The sequence below is a fragment of the Molossus molossus genome, unplaced genomic scaffold, assembly GCF_014108415.1.
Source record: "Molossus molossus isolate mMolMol1 unplaced genomic scaffold, mMolMol1.p scaffold_m16_p_5, whole genome shotgun sequence".
In the NCBI taxonomy this organism is placed as follows: Eukaryota; Metazoa; Chordata; class Mammalia; order Chiroptera; family Molossidae; genus Molossus; species Molossus molossus.
Window position 1 is genome coordinate 24,663,995 of NW_023425388.1, and position 19,721 is coordinate 24,683,715.

The window sequence follows — 19,721 nt, forward strand, 5'->3', positions numbered from 1 at the left end:
ACTGTTTTCCATAGTGGCTGCACCAATTTACAATCTCACCAACAGTGCATGAGGGATCCTTCTAAGAACAGTAAATTTGGATGGAATTAACTAATTTTGATTTTTTTTTTTTTACCTTAGAGTAGTTATAGGAACACTTTATAGGTAACCCAGTTCTGGTATCCTGGCTAGAAATGGAGAATTGGGAACCATTTACAGGATTTCTCTGTGTAGTTTTGGCACCTGGCTGAGTCCAAGAAAGGGGTAGAGCTCTCAAATTTGCACAAAGATGGTTTATAGTCACAATTTGTGCATTCACAGAGCTATGTCTGCCCAGAGGGTCTGCCTTTTTTTGCATTCATTCACACAGGCTTTATGAGCTAGCAGCAGGTCTGATCCATAAAATTAATTTAACCTGAAAATTGGATGAACTCTTGAGAAATGAGTGTAAAGAACAAGAACTAGGAAGTCAATATAAGTGAGTGAGAGGAATTGAGGAACAGGACAATATGATGGGAATATAATGTGACAAGAGAGAAGAGATTAAAGCAAACACAAGATGAGGCTATCAAGGAGGGAGGTTTCAGTGGTACCAAACACAGAAAAAATGTTCAATAGGAGTTAGAAATGGAAACCAATTATTGGATTTGGTCGTGGGGATGTTAATTAGAGAGTTTAGGGAAAGTTGAGAATAGGATTTCGATTTATTTCATTTATATGTTCATTCACTCATTCATTCTTTGAAAATTTTTACTCAAATCCTTTCTAGGCTCCAGGCATATGCTGATATAGGAAGTTTGTTTAGTGAGTGTCTGATGAAGATACTCCAGGAGTTTAGCTAAGAGAAAAAGATGATGGAGGTCAGAGGAAGACCCTTTTATGAAGATTCATTCAAGAAAAGTGAATCTAGTTATCTTTAAAATAGGATTAAGGAAACCAGTGTATGGGGAGTGGTTAAAATTTATAGGGATATTTGGGAGAAAAGGAAAAAGTATGGGAATAAAGATGTTAACGATTTGAGAAGGAAGAAAAAATAGTTACACCATTAGAAAGATGTTGAGGTGGAGATTATATAAATTTTCAGTCATGGACACTGAATTTGTCAATCAGTTTTTCTGCTGCTCAATTATATTTTTAAGACTAGCTAAAATGCTTTTTTTTTAAAAAAAGAATTTGAGCATGGATTAATAATCATGTTAGTAGTCTAGTTTAAGTTAAAATTTACTAAAATTTGGTGGTTAGGCCTAGGACAGAGAACACAGAAACTCAGGCATTTAGTAAAATTTGTTGTTTTTATTTATAGTGCCATTTATCACATCCCCCTTAGTCTTTTCATGCATGAGCGACAATCAGCTAATGAAGGCATTACTGGGAAATAAGTTCTGAAAAATTAATTTACGTGTAAGTAAACTGCACTAAGGTTTATACTTCTCATGGTTACGGTTATTTGCTTTTTAATTTTCTTAAATTATTTTTTTCATGTGGTAAATTTGAGTCAGTAGAGATATTATTGTTTCCATATATTAGCAACAAAAACATTTGGAAAACAAAGCTTAAAAAGCATATGCTGCCCTGGCCGGTTTGGCTCAGCGGTTAGAGCGTCAGCCTGCGGTCCTGAGAGACCCGGGTTCGGTTCCCGCTAAGGGCACGTACCTCGGTTGCAGTTTGTCCCCGACCCTGGTCGGTTGTGCGGGTGGCAGCCACTTGATGTGTTCCTTTCGCATCGATGTTTCTCTCTCTCTCTCTCTGTTCCTCTCTCTCCCTCCCACTCTACCTGAACAAAAAATGGAAAAATGTCCTCGGGTGAGGATAAAAAATAAAAATAAAAAAAATTAAAAAACAAAAGCATATGCTTTATGTTAGCATCAAAACATTATATACTTACAAATAAATACATTTAATAAAAGTATACACAAGTTCTACATGGTAAACTAAAAATATTTCTAAGAGAAATTTCAAGAAATGTAAATAAATGGAGGATTATACCATTTTTATGGATGGGATCATTCAATATTTTTAAAGATGTAAATGCTTCCAAATTGATATAGAAATGTAATGCAATCCACCTAAAATAGTAATACTCGCAACTCTGTTTTTGGTAGGTATCAACAAGGTGATTCTAAAATTTATTTTCTTGATTTCAAAACATATTATAAAGCTACAGTAATTAAGACAGTGTAACATTAGTATAAGTATTAAAAAAATAAATCAACAGAACAGAATAAAGTTTAGAGATAAACTGCAATATACCTTTCACTCCAAAAATGTAAGTTTATACTCTGCCGTAGAGGTTGTGAACTGGCAACCCATAAACCTGATTTACCAATACAAGTTCTGTAACTATTTTTTCAAATGAATAAACTTTATTTTTTTTTAAGAGCAGATTTAGTTTAACAGCAAAATTGAGTGCAAAGTAAAGAGGGTCCCCTTATAACTCTTTCCCTCCCCAACACACACACAATCCCCCTTACTATCAACATCCTGCACCACAGTGGTACATTTGTTACAACTGATGAACCTACACAGACACATCATTATCACCTACAGTCCATAGTTTAAGTTAGGGTTCAGGCTTGATGTTTGAGTTTTGACAAATGTATAGTGACATGTATCTACCATTGTAGTTTGATACAGAATAATTTCATTGCCTAAAAACTCCTCCATACTCTGCTTATCCGTCCCTCCTTTACTCCCAGCCCTTCTAACCCATGGCAACCGCTGATCCTTGTATTATTTTCATGGTTTTGCCTTTCCTAGAATGTCATATAGTTGTAATCATACAGTATGTAGCTTTTTCAGATTGGATCCTCCACTCAGAATATGCTAAGATTCCTCCATGTCGTTTCACAGCTTGATGACTCATATTTTTGTTGAATGAATTTGACATGTAACATTGTGCAAGTTAAATGTTTACAGGAGTTATTCTGACATATTTATATTGTAATGTGATTGCCAAAACAGTAATATTTATCACATTATATACTTATAATGTATTATTATTGTCTATATTCATCAAACTGTAGATTAGATCTCTATGACATATTTGCTACTCCTTACAGTTTTGTACCATTAAATGCTATCTCTCTTATTCCCCCCCAGCAACCCAAACTTCTGATAACTGCCATTTTGTTCTGTTTTTCACAGGTTTCATTTTTTTAGATTCCACATATAAGTGATATCATACAGTCATTGTCTTTCTCTGTCTGATTTATCTCACTTAACATAATGTGTTCAATGTCCACTCATGTTATTGCAAATGAAAGACTATTTTTCTTTCTCATGGCTGAATAATATTTCATTGTGTATATGTACCATATTTTTTTTATTCATTCATCCATTGATGGGCATTAAGGTCATTTCTATATATTGGCTATTGTGAATAATGCTATGATAATCATGGGAGTTCATATATCTCATTAAAAACCTGTTTTTATTTCTTTTGAGTATATACCCAGAAGTAGAATTGTTGGATTGTGGATAGATCTATTTTTAATTTTTTTAGTAACTTTCATGTTGTTTTCCATAGCAGTTAGACTAATTAACATTCCCACAAAGCATGTGTAAGTGTTCCTTTTTCACCACAGCCTTGCCAGCACCTGTTGTCTTTTGTCTTCTTGATTCTAACAGGTCTAAGGTGATATCTCATTGTGGTTTTGATTTGCATTTCTGATAGCTCATTTCCTTTTAGCACTGAATAATATCACATTATCTTGGCATAGCATACCATTTATTTATTTACTTTCCTACTCAAGGACATTTTGGTTGTTTCCAAGGTTTGGCAATTAAGAATAAACATTTGTGTGCAAGATATTTTCATATCATTTGGGTAAATATCAAGAAGTAAAATGTCTGGACTCTACTGTAGAGTTTTTTTGCGTTGTTTTTCTTTATTGTTAAAATTGTATTCCAAAGTGGCTGTATCATTTTGCATTCCCACCAGCCATGAATGAGAGTACATGTTGCTTCATCTCCTCACCAGTTTGCCATCTGTATATTCTTGGGTGAAGTGTCTATTCAAACCTTTAGCTTATTTTTAAAATTGGGTTGTTAATTTTCTTATTGTTGAGTTTTAAGAGTTTGAATATTTTGAATAACTGTCTTTTATCAGTACTTTCTTTAGCAAATATTTTTTCCCATTCTGTTGCTTACCCTCTCATTCTCTTGATATTTCTTTCATAGAGCAGGTTTTTAATTTTAATGAAGTCCAGCTTATCAATGATTTTTTTTTATAGGCTGTGCCTTTGGTGTTATATCTAACAAGTCATCACAACACCCAAAGTCAATTAGCTTTCCTCCTGTGTTATCTTGTAAAAGCTTTATAATTTTGTGTTTTACATTTAGATTTATGATTCATTTTAGATTAATTAATTTTAAGCAATTAATTTTTGTGTGGATGGTATAAAGTATGTACCTTGATTTATATTTTTGTACATGGAGGTCTAGTTGTTTCAGCACCATATGTTGAAAAGATTTCCTTTAAATTTTTTTCCAGCTTTTTTGAGATGTAATTGACATAAAACATTGTGGAAGTGTAAGCTATACAATGTGGTGACTTGATATACATGTATATTGTGAAATGATTACCACAATAAGGTTAGCACATCCATCACCTCACATGGTTACCTTTGTGTGTGTGTGTGTGTGTGTGTGTGTTTGTGTGTGTGTTGAGAATAAGATCTACTATCTTAGCAACTTTCAAATATACAATACAGTATTGTTAACTATTGTCATCATGCTGTGCATTGGATCCTATTATTTACTCATCTTATAACTGGAAATTTGTACCCTGTGATCACCATCTCCCTACCAATTGACTCTCTGTTTCTATGAATTTAATTTTTTATTTATATTCCATATATGTGATGTCATACAATATTTTCTTTCTCTGCAAGGTTTATTTCACTTAGCATAATGCCCTCAAGCTTCATCCATATTCTAACAAATGTCAGTATTTTCTTATTTTTTATGGCTGACTAATATTCTATTGCATGTATTACTCCTCACCAGCAAAGGACACTTGAAGTTTTTCTCCCTTTTAGCTATTATGAAAAATACTGCTATGAAAATGGCTGTGTAAATATTTATTTGAATCTCTGTTTTCAATTTAGGGGGCATATACCTAGAAATAGAATTGTGTGGTAATTCTATTTTAACTTTTTGATGAACTAAAACAGAATATTTCAACTCATCTCATTAACTTAGGATTTATTTGGGTGAGTAAATGATCACTAATGCCTTTAGTAAAACATGAAAGTCTTGAAAAACAACTTACAGGTGAAAGGCCCTTTTCTGTATACTGCCTTTCTATTTTGGAAGACGCCATAATCAGTTTCACACTCCAATATTGCTTCTCTCAGAAGGACACTTTTCATTGAACCACAGTGTTAACTTATGAGGGTATAAATACATGATTAGAGGAGTTTCCTATTTATTTCTTTGTCATCAATACTTTGCCAACCCACTCTTTAACTGCTAATTCAGGGACACCTAAAATCTGTCCATTTTTCTTAAGGCTCATCCTCACCCAAGATCATGAAATCGATGGTATTATACCTGCTCAGCAATTGGCTCAGTATCAAGTCAGCCATTTTATTCATGTGGGTTTTAGTTTAGGGTTATTATTCAAACTCATGAAATAGAATCGTCTTATTCAGTACAAAGTTTATTAATTTTAAGAAAGCACAGAGCATGAGGAACACAGAATCATTCATAGAACAGCATCATGGAAGCTGAAGACTCCCAAATGCAGATTCAATGCCCCGTGGGATGTGTTTTGGTTATGAGGGATGACAACTGGCATTTTGGTGGCATAAACACAGGACATCCTCAAGGCCTTGGATCTTTGCAGCTTGCATATATCACCACTTCCCTAGTGCCTGAAGAGATGTGGACTTGGTTCTCATTCGTTAGTTTAGCCGTGGTCCATGATTTACCAAGCTATATAATAAATGATACAGACAAAGTTCAGTATGCTCAGGGACATTTATTTCCAAAGGATGTATTCCTGTAGTTGATACTGCAAATGGTTTGTCTGATTTAACTTTCACAACACCATCAGTTGGATACTGTTAACAGCCTCTTTTATAAATGAGGAGATTGATGTTCAAGAAGGTAAATTATTCTATCACTCAACACATATTTATTGAAATGAATTGCACAGATAATATCCATAGAGTAAATACAGGAAAACGATAGCAAAAAGTCTGATATTGTTACATTAGGAAGCCTAAAGACATTTTTTTAGTAAGATCTTTTCTCAAGTTAGATGAAGCTACACATTAAGACATATCAGAATTCTGGAATAATAGTAGATGATGTTTCCACTTGTTCAACTATTGAACCCTATGCATACCAAGTTCTATTTCAGGCAGGGACCATATAGTATCTCCATTTTCTAGCATGCATAATTGAGTTCATGCCTCAATAAATGTAGGCTAACTTTAAAAAAATTTGTTTTTCCTTTATTGATTTTAGAGAGAGAGGAAGTGAGAGGGAGAGAGAGATAGAAACATCGATGAGAGAGAACATTGATTGGCCGCCTCCTGCATGTCCCTCACTGAGGATTGGGCACACAACTTGGACATTGTGTCCTGGCCGGGAATCAAACTGGCGACCTTTTGGTGCATGGGTTGACGCTCAACCACTGAGCCATACCGGCTGGACTAGGCTAACTTTTAATGGAATAAAAGAATACATTTAAAATTTTTTGTTTTGCTTCTTCCTAAATACATCAGGCTGCTGAAAGGTTGAGTTCTTGAGCAATATGAAAGAGATATAATGAAACCAAATATGGTCTGCATTAAGGAAATAAGACCAATTTTATTTAAGATTTTCTCATTATACTTGAAAAAGACCTATCAAATTTGCTAATGTCTTGTGATACTTGTACAGATTTCAGAATTGAGGTTATGCTATAAATTCCTTTTTTATAATTCTCTTCTTTGAACATTTGCAAAAATGGAATGTTAGTATAAATATCTATTTTTTTACCTGACCAGTTAATAACCTATGAATATATTGCACTTAAAAAATCAACATCATAAATTGCAATTGCTCTGCCTTTAATGATCTGTCAACTTAGACTATTTTCCCTAACCATCAATTTATTTATTTATTTTTCTAAATTGGCTTCTCCCTTATAGCTTTGGAAATGCACAACCAGTGAACTTCAACCAAGTGCATTTCTTTGCATTTCAAAAATGTCAGACATGATTATTCTATAAAATTGCATGTGGTCATCAATTTGAAGTTTTTTTTTGTTTTTTGTTAAATACCATATTGACAGTGGGAGGACTCCACAAATGAGTTTTCAAAAGAAATTTCACTCTGGGAGATTTCCAGTGAATTTGCCAGTTGAGAACCTGCTCATTATGTTACAGAAATGCTGTTTGTACTCATAGAAAATCTTGAATTGTATTAAAAATTAATTAAAATAAACAAAAGTAAATGTCTAAATACAAAGCAAGTAGGGAAGTTATTGTGCTTTCTGTTCCAGCTAATGGCAATCTACCTGTGTGTGCACAGCCAAAAAAATTGTATCCTGCTTTGCAGGGATCTAATTACAGGGAGATAGCCTTCTGGTCACTCTGAGGGAGAAGCAGCCTTGAGAATATCAAGTGCCTGATTCCAAACTCAGCCGTCCCTCTATCTATGTTTCTCTCACCATGTATCCTTCAGCAAACCATTGTCTCTGTAAGTAAAACCGAGACTTGTTATGTGTTTGGTCACCCTATCTATCTAGGGAACTGAGACGTGTTCATGCAATTATGCAGTACTCCCTAAGCAAGGCTCTTGCATTAATCTAATAATAAAACAATACTCAAGTTAATTGGTTTCTATTGAGCTGGCCTTGAATTATACAGAGGCATATAAAAGGTTGCCTAGTAGATGTGGTTTCAACAGCCTGGGGAAAACCACTTTCTCAGAAAAAGGCACTACTATTACAAAGATGCTACTACCTGTTCTCTGATATTTGTAAAGTTTAGAAAGTACATGTGGATACAGATTCAACAATTAGATGATTAGATATATCTGAGAGTAATGAGCTGCTTTAATTTACACTAAATACCAATGGCAGATATTAAATTGCTTTTGGAGAGTATGGGGAAGGAGACAGAACTGGGCACCTGGCAGGAAAGTGGGACCATGTAGGAGGAAAGGGATGCAGAGAAGGGCTTTGGGAGGTAACGCAAATGAAAAAGTTTAACTGAGACTCATACAAAATTTTTCATATTTTCAGAATTTGAAAACAAGTTAACTTTTGTCATAATCTAGATTTTTTTTGAGATTCATATTTTATGTACAAACAAATGAAGACTTTCCTCTGTAAACTCTAATTTGGGATGAGAAGAGCAATACAGAGCAGTAGTTAGTAGTTGCTGGCTCCATACTAATGTGTGAAGGGAGTCCATCCAGCTGTTTCTTTAAGCAATGATTTCATTTTAAAAAGGAACAAAAAGCCACGTAATTTCTTCATGTTGCATATGTGAAAGAATGCAAAAGAAAAATGGCTTCAGAATACTACAGTCTCTAGTCAAATGTGTGAGGTGACCAGAATATCACTTTCATTTGGTGACAGCCTCTCCTCCCCAAGAGCAATAGCCTGTGAGCAAGAGTTAACATTCATCAAGAATATCTGCTCGAGGAATGGAGAGACCTCGATCTTTAAGAGTCTGAACTTTCAGCTTCTCGGTTTCCAGTTTGGTCTGCTGTTCTACTCTTTGTTCTTCTAGGATTTCTTCAATAGACAATTGCTACAGGGGTGTGTCACTCTCCTTTTCCAGGTCCAAATTGATCAATGCTTCTCAAAAAGCCTATAAGTGTCCTTCCATCCTGAAGCAGTACCAAGTTCTTTTTGTCGATGTCCTCGATGAGGCTGGCGGTGCTGGGCATATAGTTCATTTTGAGCTGAGATAAGGCTGCAGTGTATAGCAATGCAGGGCCAGCTCATCCAACACCTCCTTCCTCCTACCGTAGTCGCCGCCTCTGCGGGACCCGGCCAGGAACCCAGTTCCGGACCAGCGCTTCAGCCTCGGCTCTAATCTAGATTTTTTAAGTGATGAAAATTAAAGGTGAAGTCCCCTCCTTTTCCTTTCTTGTGTGTATGCTGCTTCCTCTCTCTGGAGGCAGTTCTTATGATGTTACTATGCATCAAGCCCATATTTTTATGCTTTAATTATATACATATGTGTCTCAAACCAATGCGTAGTTGTTATATTATTTGTTTTTTAATTTACATAACTGGTTTTATATATTAATGTATTTTTCTGCAACTTGCTTTTTCACTCATATTTTTTAGCTGTATCCATTTTAACTGTTGCATATATTTAATTGTTTGAATGTTTCACAATGTATCCATTCCCCTCCCTTGGACATTAAGATTATTTTCAAGGCTTCATGATTACAGGTATTGCTGGAATGGAATTCGTGACCATGACTCCTTATGCTCTGTGGGAAAGCCTCTCAAGGGAGCCAGATAACAGGGTATGTCCACTGGACACTAGATGCTGGGCCAGTTGCTCTTCCTGGCAGTTGTAATTATTTTTTGAGGGGTGCCAACTTAATGCAAACATAATTTTTTTCTAACCAACGTTTACAATTGTTTGAATTCCCTCATGGAATTCCTTTTCTAATACACATTTTTTTACCTTTCCCATTTTTTTTTAGTGTGATAAATTTATTCAGATTTTTAATTTCTTTTTAAGATCAAATATAATAATTTTCTCTTTTGCTAGAAAATTGTCTTTCTCTAGAGATTCGTAAACTTAAAGTTATAGTCACAAACAATATTTTCTGACAATTATTTTCACCTTCTTTCGTATGGGTTGTGTCTCCATTTCCATTTCTCAACTCATATGTGTTTCCCTCTTTTGTTTTTAATCAATAACTTTTATATTTTCAAAGAACCAGGTTTCGATTTATTTTTCTATTTTAAAATAATTTTGGCATTCTTCTTGTTGATTTCATCTTTCTACTGTTTTTATTTATTTATTTATTTTTTGATTCTCACCTGAGGATATTTTTATATTTATCTTCAGATGGAGATGGAGGGAGTCAGGGAGGGAGGGAGGGAGGGAGGGAGAGAGAGAGAGAGAGAGAGAGAGAGAGAGAGAGAGAGAGAGAGAAACATCAATGTGAGAGAGACACATCGATTGGCTGCCACCCGCACAACCCCAACTGGGGCCAGCGATGAACAGCAACTGAGGTACGTGCTCTTGGCCAGAATTAAACCTGGGACTCTTTGGTCCGTGGGCAGTGCTCTTACCGCTGAGTCATACTGGCCAGGCCCTGTTTTTATTTTTTAATTAATTTATTTTTTATGGTGTACCTAGTTTCTTTAGTTTTCATTCAAATAATGTTTTTGTTACACCCTATTAGCTTTTATATATCTAGTAAATATTTATTGAGCACTTACTGTCTTCACTGATTTAGGAGCACATAAGCACACAATTCTTGCCATAAAGGTGGTTACATTCTATACAGTTTGCATATTTATCTGCTGTAAAATGCTCTCTCTTATTGCTTTCTGTATAGTTTGTAGTTTTGCTTTTGTATCTTTTTTGATACAAAGGTTATCTAGGAGAATGTTTCCTAATATTTGAGTACTTATAGATTTTTTTGTTTGTTTGTTTCTGATTTAATTGGATTTTATTCTGAGAACAAGATTTTCTTCAGAGCCAGACAAATGATCAATTTGGTAAATATAGATATACTGTTTATTTTTAGCTCTATCTCATTCTGAGAGAAACCTATTGTAGGCTTTTATTTTAAAGTAAACATATCTAATTCTAATTTCATTTGGAATGTGTTTATTTTATATAATTAGTTGCTTGTTTTGTGAATACTGATTTATGATTATTGCATTTTATTAATAAATTATACCTTCTATTCCATATAACATCTATTTGTATCTTATCTGTTGCTTTTACCTTTCAATTTCACCCATTTGATATTTCTTTCACACTTCTTTTTGTTTGCCTTTGCCTGATACTTTTTCTTTTCATTTGCCTAACTCTTTATTTTCAACTATTCTTTATAACATTGTGATACATGTATTTCTTTGAAGCAATGGATAGTCTATTGTGGAAAAACAACAACAGCAAAAGAAAAACCGTAGTCTGATTACTGGTTCATTTTGGTTTGTCCACATTTATTGTAATGACTGATTTGCTTGGTTTATTCCTTCTGCCTAAAGAACTAAATATATATGTAATATATATATGTAATATATATGTTATATATATATGTAATATATATGTAATATATATATATATATTTAGTTCTTTTCTTTGTTCCTATTTTAACTGGACTAATAAAGTTGCAATTTATTCCATTACTCTCTTGTCAATTTGGAACTTCTACTTTATTATCTCATTTTTTACAGTGTTCATGTTTCTTGTCATAGGCACATAGCTAGCTCTCTATCATAAGTCAAGACAAAATCCCTTACCAAGTCATTCTGTCTCTGTAGAGTCTCACCAACCTGATAGAATGAGACCTTTTAAATACATTTACTAGCCTGTTTTCTTTCACCTCTCACCCAGAAGAAACATTTGGAATATTTTTATTTCAACTTTTTGCCTCTAGCTTTTAGGTAATGTTGAGATAATTTAGTACTTTTATTTCAAAACACTTTATTTTGTACCTGTATGAAATACCCTAGATGGGCTCTGGCCAGTTTTGCTCAGTGGTTAGAGTGTTGGCATGCGGACCAGAGAGTTCCGGGTTCGGTTCCCGCTAGGGGCACATACCTCAGTTGCAGTTTGTCCCCGGCCCCAGTTGGGGTTGTGTGGGTGGCAGCCACTTGATGTGTCTCTCTCACATTGATGTTTTTCTCTTTCTCTCTTCCTCTCTCTCTCCCTTCTGCTCTATCTGAAGATAAATGCAAAGATGTGCTCAGGTGAGGATTAAAAAAAAAAAAAAGAAATACCCCAGACAGTTTTTCATTTAAGGTAACAATGTGTATTGCCTGGCCGGAGTAGTTCCGTGGTTGAGCATCAGGTGGTTGCCAGTTTGATTTCTGGTCAGGGCACATGCCTAGGTTGTGGGCCAAATCCCTAGTGAGGAACATGTAGGAGGCAGCCAGTCGATGTTCTCTCTTATCGATATTTCTCTCTCTCAAATCAATAAAGAAAAAAAAATAGTAACAATGTGTATATATGTAAGTATTGAATGGTTCAATATTCAGTGTTTGTTTCTTTATTTTCATCTTCCCTTTTCTTGGAAGAACTTTCTGTTGTGATTTTTTATTTGGTATAGAATTTTAGATTGCCATTTATTTTCTCTCATCACTAAAAATATTACTCTAGTGACTTTTTGCCTCTCCATTGTTAGTCCAGCTATTGTGTCTTAGATTATGGTTTTTATTCTTTGCTGACTTTGAGGACTTTCTTTTTGGACTTGTCATTTTATAGTTTTCACTAGATATTTTTATGTGCTGATTTAATTTTGCTTCTCTGTGAGTTTCAATATGAAAATATATGATTTTCATCAATTCCAGAATTTTTACTGGACATATACGTGTTGGACCTTTATTCTTCCTTTGTCTCTTAACATACCATTTTTTTCTTTTATATCTCTCTTCTGCATTCTGTGATTTTATCCTAAGTTCTTTCTTCAGTTTTAACTATATTCAATCTTCCATTTAAACTTTCCATTTTGTTTTTAATTTTAATGTCTATATTTTTTATTTCTAGCAGTCTACTTGGTTACTTACTTAATGTGTTCTTATTTCATAAACTTTGTACTAGTCTTTAGTTCCTTGTTTTATCTATTTAATCACTAAAACGAAAGCTATATCTTTTCAAGGTTTTTTTTTTGTGTGTGTGTGTGTTTGTATATTTTTTATATAAAATTCTTGGATTGTTTACTGTCCATTTTATCTGCACACTATCATTACTTGTTTTTGTGTTGTGATTTTACTATTTTGTTGTGAGCTTACTTTTCGTGGCTTATTTTTTTCCCCTCTTGTGAGAATCCTTTATAGCCTGGTTTGTGAGGCTATATTCCATCATTGGTTGTGCATTATATCTATTATATATTCCAGGAAAAGAACTGCTCTGTGACAATTTTATGTTAATCTTTTGGCTTAATGCTCCTTGAACCATTAGGGTAATGAATACCTGTCTCCAAACCCATCCAAAATTCAAAACCAGGAGTTTGACTAGTAGGGGATACTCTGCGCCATTAGAGTTTTGTTGTGTTTTTCTCTGCTATATTGAATGGATTTTTGTATACTCTAGCCTTTTAGGAGCAGCCAGGCTTTACTAGGAGTTCTCTGTTTCAATTTCATGCTTTCCAAGAGTCATAGTCCTTGTTGCCTGATTCAGGTAGACATTAAAACACAGTCCCTGGTTTATTGGATTGATTAAGAGAGCTGTAATAACAGCTTATGTTTTTATGTCTCTGCTTTTCAGTTCTGGCTTTATTCCTGTCATTGGTGGATTTTAATTTCTTAAGTGTTAGCTGAAAAATACATTAAAAATCTTTTAACACCTTTGAAATTTTATCCTTGATTATGGATGTTTTTAGCAGGATAATTTTCCAGATATCCCAGTTTGTCATCATGTTAGAACTAATGTCATTTTTATTTGTTGATTTAAGTTTTTTCTTTAAAAGGTGAGTTTAGACTCTGCATTTTGATTCATAATATATTTTTATTGTTGTTGTTTTATTGTTGAAAGTATTACAGATGTCCTCCCCCTTTTCCCCCCATTGACCCCCTCCTCCCATTCCCACACCACTCCTGCATTCCCCAACCTAATGTTTGTGCATATATGCATATAAATTCTTTGGTTTATCTCTTCCCACTGCTCTCACTGCCCCCCCCCCCCCCCCGAGGTTTGTTAGTTTGTTCCCTACTTCCATGACTCTGGATCTATTTTGATCAGCTGCTTATTTTGCTCACGATGTTCCGTAAATAAGTGAGATCATGTGGTACTTTTTTTTTCTCTGATTGGCTTATTTTTGCTCACCATAATAGTCTCCAGGTCCCTCCATGTTGTCCCAAAGGGTAAGACATCTTTCTTTCTAACAGCTGCATATATTCCATTGAGTAAATGTACCACAGCTTTTTCATCCTCTTATCTACTGATGGACACTTGAGCTATGTCAGATCTTAGCTATTGTAAATAGTGCTGCTATGAACATAGGGGTGCATATCTTCTTCCTGATCGGTGTTTCAGGCTTCTTAGGGTATATTCCAAGAAATGGGATCACTGGGTCAAATGACAATTCCATTTTTAATTTTTTGAGGAAACACCATATTGTTTTCCATAGTGGTTTCACCAGTCTGTGTTGCCACCAGCAGTGTGCTAGAGTCCCCTTTTCTCCACATCCTCATCAGCACTTGCTGTTTGAGGATTTGTTGACAATTGCCATTTGGCAAGTGTGAGGTGATATCTCATAGTCATTTTTATTTGCATCTCTCTGATAATTAGAGATGTTGAGTATTTTTTTCATATGTTTCTTGGCCTTTTGTATGTCCTGTATGGAGAAGTTTCTATTCAGGTCCTCTGCCCATTTATAATTGGATTATATTTTTCTTTCATTGAGCTGTATGAGTACTCTATATATTTTGACTATTAACTCCTTATCTGAAGTATCATTGGCAAATATGTTCTCCCAGAGAGTGGTTTGATGCTGGTTTCTTTTGCTGTGCAGAAGGTTTTTAGTTTGATGTACTCCCATTTATTAATTTTTTCCTTTGTTTCTCTTGCCTTAGGTGATGTATCAGTGAAAATTCTGCTCCATATGATGTCTGAGATTTTCTGCCTACATTTTCTTCTAGGATTTTTATGGTTTCATGAGATACTTTTAAAGCTTGTACCCATTTTGATTGTATTCTTGCGTATGGTGTAAGTTGGTGGTCTAGTTTCATTTTTTTGCATGTAGCTATACAATTTTCGCAACACCATTTATTGCAGAGACTGTTCTCCATTGTATGCTCTTACCTCCTTTGTCAAATATGAATTGTGCATATTGTCTTGGGTTGATTTCTGGGTTCTCTGTTCTGTTCCATTCATCTGTATGCCTGTTCTTGTGCCAGTACCAGGCTGTTTTGATTACAATGGCTTTGTAGTATAACTTGATATCTGGTATTGTGATCCCTCCCACTTTGTTCTTCTTTTTCAAGATTGCAGTGGCTATTTGGGGTTTTTTGGTTCCATATAAACTTTTGGAGTATTTGTTCTAGATCTGTGAAATATGTCATTGGTATTTTAATAGGGATTACATTGAATGTATAGATTACTTTGAATAGTATGGACATTTTAATGATGTTGATTTTTCCAATCCATGAACATGTTATGTTTCTACTTTTTAATATATTCTATTTATTTTTTTAATGTCCTATAGTTTTCTGAGAACAGGTCTTTTACCTCCTTGGTTATGTTTATTCCTAGGTATTTAATTTATTTTTTTGTTGTAATGGTAAATGGGATTTAGTTTTAGTTTCCCTTTCTGATTTCTGGATATTCAGTTTGTATCCTGCTACTTTGCCAAATTCATTTATTAAATCTAGTAGATTTTCGATGGAGTCTTTAGGTTTTGCTACGTACCATATCACGTCATCTGCAAATAATAACAGTTTCTTTTCCTACTTTCCAGTTTGGATCCCTTTATTTTTTTCTTCATGTGTAATTCCTGTGCTACGACTTCCAGTACTATGCTAAATAAGAGTGGCAAAAGTGGGCATCCCTGTCTTGTTCCTGTTCTTAAGGGAAATGCTTTTAGTTTTTGCCTATTGAGTATGAGGTTGGCTGTAGGTTTTTCATATATGGCCTTTATTATGTTGAGATATGGTCCTTCTATTCTCACTTTGCTGAGCGTTTTTATCAGAAATGGGTGCTGGATTTTGTCAAATGTGTTTTAAGCATCTATTGATATGATGATATGGTTTTTCTCTCTTTTTTTTTTTAATGTATCACATTTATTGATTTGTAAACATTGTACCAGCCTTGCATCACTAGGATGAATCCCACTTGGTTATGGTGAATAATTTTTTTAATATATTGCTGGATCTGATTTGCTAATATTTTATTGAGGATTTTGACATCTATTTTCATCAGGAATATTAGACTGTAGTTGTCTTTCTTTGTAGTGTCTTTATCAGGTTTTGGAATTAGGATTATACTAGCCTCATAAAGAGTTTGGAAGTCTTCCTTTCTCTTGTATTTTTTGGAATAGTTTGAGGAGAATGGGTGTTAGTTCTTCTTTGATGTTCAGTAAAACTCTCCTGTGAAGCTGTTTGGACCCGGGCTTTTGTTTGCTTGGAGTTTATTGATTACAGCTTTAATTTCTCGGTTGTTATTGGTTTGTTCAAGGTTTCTTACTCTTTCTACTTCAGTTTTGGGAGACTGTGTGATTCTAGAAATTTGTCAATTTTTCCTAGGTTTTCCAATTTGTGGGCATATAATTTTTTATAATATTTTCTAACAATCCTTTGTATTTCTATGGTGTCAGTTGTTACTTCTCTTTTGTTTCTGATTTTATTCATTTGGGTCCTCTCTCTTTGTTTCTTGATGAGTCTGGCTAAAGGTTCATCAATCTTGTTTATTGTTTGAAAAAACTCTTTGTTTTATTGATCTTTTAATTTATTTTTTTAGTCTCTATGTCATTTATTTCTGTTCTGACCTTTACTATTACTTTCCTTCTACTTGCTCTTCTTTTTGTTTACTTTACAGTTCTTTAACTTGTAGGGTTAGATAGTCAATTAGAAATTGTTCTTGCTTCTTGAGGTAGGCCTGTAACGCTGTGAACTTACCTCTCAGGACTACTTTCACTGTGTCCCATAGATTTTGTGTTGTTGTGTGTTCCATTTCATTGATTTTCAGGAATTTTTTATTTCTTCCTTGATTGACTAAGTGACCCATTCAGTGTTTAATAACATGCAATTTAGCCTCCATGTGTTTGAATGTTTTCATTGTAATTAATTTCTAGTTTCATGCCATTGTGATCTGAGAAGATGCTTGATATGATTTCAATCTTCTTGAACATGTAGAGACTTAGTTTGTGTCCTAACATGTGGTCTATTTTTGAGAATGTCCCATGTGTAATTGAGAAGAATGTGTGTTCTGCAGTTTTGGGGCATAATTATCTGTAGATACCTATTAAATCCATCTGATCTGGTGCATTATTTAGGGAATCTGTTTCTTTGTTAATTTTTTGTCTAGAGGATCTATCCAGTGATGTAAGTGGAGTGTTAAGTCCCCTGCTATGATTGTATTGCTGTCAATTACTTCTTTGAAGTTCTCCAGAAGTTTCTTAACATATTTTGTGCTCTTATATTGGGTGCATATATTTTTACCAAGGTTATATCCTCCTATTGGATAGATCCTTTCAATATTATGTAGTAGCCTCCTTTGTCTCTAGTTATGGCCTTCATTTTGAAGTCTATTTTATCAAATATGAGTATTGCTACCTCACCTTTTTTTTCATTTTCATTTGCTTGGAAAAATTTTTTATTTCTTCACTTTCAACCTGTGTGAGTCAGTTGTTGTGAGGTGGGTCTCTTGTAAACAACATATATGTGAGTCATGCTTTCTTATCCAGTCAGCTACTCTGTGTCTTTTTATCAGAGCATTCCATCCATTTACATTTAAGGTTATTATTGATATGTACTTATTTATTGCCAGTTTAATTTATTATGGCTATGTTTCTCTCTTTTTTTCTTCTGCTTATTACAGCATTCCTTTTAACATTTTTTTGCAGTGCTGGTTTGGTGCTAGTATAATTTCCTTAGCCTTTTTTTTTTTTTTTTTTTTTTTTGTCTGGGAAGCTCTTCATTTCACCTTCTACTTTGAACAACAGCCTTGCTGGGTAGAATAGTCTTAGATTTAGATCCTTGTTTTTCATTACTTGAATACAGTAGTCCTCACCACTTCGTGCTTTGACTTTTCGTGGCTTCACTCTACATGTTTTTTTCAAATATATTCATTAAAAAGTTGATTGAGACAGTGAAAATGATACAGCATGCACTTAGTTGTCTGAGTCAATTATACATTTGTATTACAATTACAATTAAAATTACTGTACATATGGACTGTAGGCCTATGTATTTGAGCACCCCAGGAATCCTTCAAAGCCAGGTATAACCACTAGAGTCTGGAACAGATTAACCGTGATAAATGAGGGATGACTATACTTCATATCATTCCCTTCTAACCTGTAGTGTTACTGTTGAGAAATTAGCTGATAGCCTTGCAAGGGCTCCTTTTTAGGTAACCTGTTACTTTTCTCTTGCTGCCTTTAAGATTCTCTCTTTTTCTTTAATTTTTGGCATTTTAATTATGATGTGTCTTGGAGGGGGCCTCTTTGGGTTCTTCTTACTTGGGGCTTTCTGTGCTTTTGAATTTGTATGCCTTTTTCCTTCTCCAAGTTAAGGAAATTTTCTGCCACTATTTCTCCAAATACATTCTCTAACCCTTGCTCACTTTCTTCTTCTTCTGGTACTCCTATAATGTGGATGTTATCACATTTCATATTGCCCCACAGCTCTCTTAAACTGTCTTCCTGTTTTTTAATTGTTTTTTCTTTTTGGGTCTCTGATTGAGTGATTTTTTTTTTTTTCTATCCTGTCTTATATTTCACTGATCCAATCCTCAGCTTCCTCTAATCTGCTAGTTATTACTCCTAATGTAGTCTTTATTTCTGCTATGTCATTCTTCATTTGTGCTGGATGGTTTTTCATTTCCAGTTGGTTGATTTTCATTGTTTTTATATTTTTACTCATGCTGTTGGGCTTCCTCATAATCATTACGCTGAACTCTACCTCTGATAACTTGCTTAACTCCATTTCATTTAGCCTTTCTTCTATAGACTATTTTTGTTCTTTCATTTGGGATTTGTTTCTTTGTTTCACCATTTTGGCTGTCTCAGCAGGGTTTGGAGCCTGCCAAATTTTCCCTGTGAATGTTGATGTTCTGATTGTGGCTCCCTCTGCTGGGTTTGGATGAGTATGGAAGGGATCATGCTGAACACCAATGTCTAGTCTTACTTTCCAGGGTAGAGTTTCAGGCCAAGCAAAGATTCAGTTATCCCAGAGCTTTTGCCTATGGGCTGACTATTAGTCTCATTTACTTAATGTGCCTCAGGTTGTAGCCCTCAGCTACAGGTGGGCAGGGTAAGAGGATTTCCAGTGTGTGGGGTAGTTGCTTTTTCCTGGGTTAAAGTTGCTTTGAGAAGAAAATGGTTTCTGCAGTGTATGTTAATGGCTCAGCACAGCACCCAGGCCTCAGCCTTCATAGCTCAGTTTCCAGAGCCATGACACCCAGCACTGAGATCCAGGTCCAAGGCTCAAAGACTTCCAAATATTTTCTTTGAATACTGGCTTGCTGGTAGTCTCTGTCTTTAATGAGCCTCAGGGTGTACTTCTCTGGCTGGGTTTTATTAAATTCCCGAGGGAATGGCAGTTGCTTCTTCCTCAGGCTAAAGCTGCTTTGATAGGAAGGGGCTTTTGAAGCATGGGAGAGTGACTCAGCATAGAAACCCAGGCCTCAGCCTTTCTAGCTCAGTCCCCAAAGCCATGACACCCAACATTGAGAGCCAGGTCCAAAGCTAAAAGCTTTCACAGGCTCTTCTCTGCCTACTGGCTGGCAAGTAGTCTCTGGCTGTTAATGAGCCTCAGGTTGCACTTCTCTGGGCTGGGTGGGGTTAAATTCCCAAGGAAAGGGCAGTTACTTCTCTCCCAAGCTGAAGCCACTCTAGTAGGAAGGGTCTTCTTGAGGAAGATGACTACTGCCTTT

General features: G+C 34.9%; 1 pseudogene; it reads right to left on the reverse strand.

Moving 5' to 3' along the window:
- Window positions 1-8,594: 8,594 nt before the first annotated feature.
- LOC118617666 lies at window positions 8,595-8,880 on the reverse strand (annotated as a pseudogene).
- Window positions 8,881-19,721: the final 10,841 nt, after the last annotated feature.